Genomic DNA, 4,376 nt, shown 5'->3' with positions numbered 1-4,376 from the left:
ACTCTTCTTGCACCCTGGACCTTCCAAACATAACTCCTACTCATTCCAAGTCCCCCAAACAAGCTCTCCCAGCCGTGGGAGCCATTATACCACCCCTCACACCAGTGCTGTCTCCTTAAGACAGATATGTCTTCCTAATTATCAGGCAAAATCCTTCCTGACAGACATCCAGAAATCCTTTCACATTGGGTCTCAAACTTCACTGCCTCCTCCAACCTTTTCCATCCCAGCCTTCCCACACCTGCAATCAAACTTTCACACAGGGCCTCTATGACTCTCCCCTTCCTTCAATCCACATCAGTTTGGGGTAGTCTTGGAGAAGATTGGCACACATATTTTATAACACATGTGCCCCCTAACAAAAAGCTTATTCTTAATATGGTAGACACATTGTTAGGATGGATAGAAGCTTTCCCTACTAGGAGTGAGAGTGTAAAGATGGTGTACTTCCACCTTGTGAATGATATTTCACCCAGATTTGAGTTTTTAGGTCCTTACAGTTAGCTGATTGATTGCTATCCATGTCTAAAGTCACACAGCTATAGTCAAGGTTCTACATGTACAGTGACACCTTCACATAATTCTATTCTTACAGTACTTCAAGAAGGTAAAGAGGGCCAGTGGATTAATCAAAGAAATCACAATTGGAATGTAATAAAAGAAGAAAAAAATTTAAAAACCTCATTTCCAAAGTGAATTATGACATTCCTCCCCTTTTCTTCTGAACTTCACCTTCTTTGAACTCAGCTCTCATCTCTTAACCTACCAGTTTTCCAGGCCATGCTACAAGCTCCTTCCATCCTCAGCCCATTTGAGTTGAACTAAGGCCATCCTTTCTTCTATGAAATATCCCTCTACTAGAACCATCCTTACTACATGACTGCTTATCTTCTCTCACTTATGACACTTTCTCAGGGACCATGCTGATTGTGATCTGGCTCTGCCATCTCTACTGAGCCTATCACCCATACCATCTTACCAGGGACTGGGTTTGTTTAAAAGACCCTTGCCCACTGGCCCTCAACACATTTTGGGCAAGTCTACATTTTGTCATCCTCTTCATCACACTAATAGCAGCTAAGCTGCGGTGAGTCATAATTTGGATCCATCTGAGACAGCTCAAATGGATTCTGATTCCTTCTCTGATAAATTCTATCAGCTTTTAGAACTACTAAAGATTAAAATCTTTTGTTCCTATCCCTGAGGACATCTAATATGGGGTCTTTCTCCCCCCTTCTGTTGTGAATTTTCTTCATCTCCTAGACTTCATCTCCTAGACAGGATGTCTGGCATTGAAATTTCAGATATATTTGGCCCATACTAAGTTCATTATTAGTACCACCTTCTATCTTGTCTCTGGTTGCAGCTCAGAAGACCACCTGACCTTCAACCTCAAGACAGCCTGCTCTCAGAAATACGGTGTCCTTGCCCCCCACAAAGGACATCAAAGACCTCTGCCTTCACATTTCATAGTAACCCCAAATATTTTCATTTTTCCCCAGAATCAAACAGATGTGGCAGTTTTGGCTGACTCAACCTCATTCTGTGGAAGGTGTCCCAACTTGGGATATAAATACTATTATTCTGATCCAGGGTGGTCCACATAGCCCTAACACTTTCACAATGTGCCTGAGCATGGTGTGGTTATATTCACAATCCCCAACATCCAGGACAAAAAGAGGGAGTCATGGGAACTATGTATACCCACATGGGAGAAGCTGCTCTAGCTAACAAAGTGAGCATGATTATTTTAGGTCGCTAGAAAAGGAAAATTCTACCTCAATTGACACCTCAGTCTATGCCATTAACTAATCAGTATGTAACCTAGACTTGAAACTCTCTAAATTTGGACCTTTAAACAATGCTTCATGGATGGCCATTGTAAATGACCTCCTAGACTTCCTTCATACTAGGTCTCCTACCAGAACCTTGCTGCAATGACCCTGTCATCTACTCCCTGCAATTCTGCATCTTTCTACCATTACCAGTGTCTCTTGACCCCTGGAGACTCCAGGAGATTGCTTGTTCAACTAGCTCTCTCAGCTTTGTAGGGCCTAGCCTGCTGACAGCAGAGAAGGGAGACATATGTTTCTTCTTAATGAAAAATGTTGCTACTCTGTAAGCCAATCTGGCCTGGTGGAAGAGCAAGTTAAAACACTTTCTGATTTTCTGACCCTCTGTACCTGTCTCCTGTCCCCTCCAGTACTTGATACTGCCCCCCTTGTTTCCTCCCCCTACTTTCTCCCTCCCAGGTGTTCCCTTTCTTCTCCTCCTAGGATCATCCTGCGCCCCCCCCCAATGCAGGACTGAAGCATTCTCACCCTGGTCTTCCTCTTAAGTTCCACATGGTCTGTGGGTTGTATCATGGACATTGTGAGCTTTTGGGTTAATATCTACTTATCAGTAAATACATACCTTGAACTGAGGATAGCCACTGGAGAGTCCCAGACTACAGGGAAACAAGAGGCTCCCAGGACCCAATGGGGATGACTTTAGCCAAAATACACAGAGAAGGGGAGATAGAACTTATAGCAACCACCTTCAGTAGAGAGGCATGGCTCCCGGTGAAGGGATGGGCTACCCACCCATCTCAAAGTTTTTAACCCAGAAATGTTCTTGTCCAAAGGAAGAACAGGGACAGGAAAAATGGAGCAGACACTGAAGGAAGGGTTATCAGGAACTGCCCCACCTGGGAATCCATCCTGTCTGATGACACCAAACCCAACACTGTTGCTGATGCCAAGGGAACCTTGCTGACAGGAACCTGCTGTGGCTGTTCCTTGGAAGGTTCAGCCTGCAGCTGACCAATACAAATGTAGATGCTTGGAGTCACCTGTCAGACTGAGGTGGGACGGAGGGATCTGGCAGGAGGATTAAATGAGCACAGGGGGAGCACAACCCCATAGGAAGAACAACATTGACTGTTGGACCATCCAGTGCTCCCAGGAAGTAGACCAGCAACCAAGGAGTTACGGGGAGTAATTCATGGCTCCAGATACATGTGTATGAGAGGATGGCCTTGTCTGACATCAGTGGGAAGGAGGCCCTTGGTCCTGTGGAGGTTTGATAGTGGGATGCTGGAGAAGTGGGGCAGGAGAGGGTGAGGGGGAGCACACTCATAGAGCCAAAGCGGAGGGAGGAGAGGGCAGATGTGGGATGGGGGGATCATATAGGGGTCACAGGGAAGTGGAATATCATTTGATTTGTAAATTAATGGCATGATTAAAAAATAACATAAAACACTGTGAGCTGGCACACATTGTCAGAACTCTGAGGGCTGATCCTGATACAGGACTTAATCTGCTTTTCTGTCACCTAATTGCTTGTGCCCTCTGATCTCTTACCTCCTCATCATTTGTACAATGTCTCTTCAGAATTTTTCAGGAAATAATTCATGAACATGCTCCAAACAGAATTTCCTCAGGTTCCCTATTTATACTTGTAACTTTAAGCTCCTGCTTGGGACCAACATTCTAAGCCTTCTCTTTTCCAGCATCCCTACCCAGCAAGGAGTAAGCCTGGGAGGACTGCTGCCATTCCTTTTCACGAATGAAAGGCTTAGATGTTTGGTCTTCAAGACAGGGACCCCACAATGGCAGAGCTGATGGAAATACTTTAAGATGATGGCCCAGGTCCCACCAGGGCCTGGTTTTCTTAGGAGAGTTGGTTTTTCTGAGAAACAGAAACAAACATTTCTCAGAAAGATCCTAAGGGTTGGCTGAGCACTCCTGATCATAGTAGCCACACCTGAATTCTCCAGACTAGGGAAGTTGGTTATTACTGAAGTGGTTCTGACCATATCAGATGTGTCTCCAGAGTCCCCACCATTACCCCGCCAGGCTATTCCAGGTTCTGCAATGCCCCCTTCCTCCCAGCCTGCTCTTTGCCCCTTTACCCTTCATAACCAAACAAAATTCCCCAGCTGGGCTCTGAGGTGGCCTGGCAGTTTGTCATTGAAGTGGTTATTTCTTTTCCACAGAGTTTGGTTTGGGGGCATTTTCTTGCTCTACTATCGATTTATACTTGGAATGTTGACGTATTTTCATACCCCATCTTGCCTAAATGTCTGCCCTCTGTATAACTTTACATGGGATTTGGAAAGATAGAATTTTCATGAGGCTAAGATCCTTGTAGTACAGGATAAACAGCTATGTGCTCAACTAATCCAGTGTCCCTTCCTGTGAGAAGTCACCAGAAATTCAAAATATTGTAGCTGGGGCTATGGCAAAATCAACCCATGGAAATGTTTTCAGTAGAGTTTTGCTCTCAGACATGGAAATAAGGAAAGGTAAACAACTCAAAATAGTATCATAAAGTCCCTGAAACTGACCAGATTCACAATAAAAAATTCAGATTCCCTCTCAGACAAGCCAAAC

Source organism: Apodemus sylvaticus, chromosome X, assembly GCF_947179515.1.
Source record: "Apodemus sylvaticus chromosome X, mApoSyl1.1, whole genome shotgun sequence".
Classification (NCBI taxonomy): Eukaryota; Metazoa; Chordata; class Mammalia; order Rodentia; family Muridae; genus Apodemus; species Apodemus sylvaticus.
Note: the sequence above shows the minus strand (reverse complement) of the source record.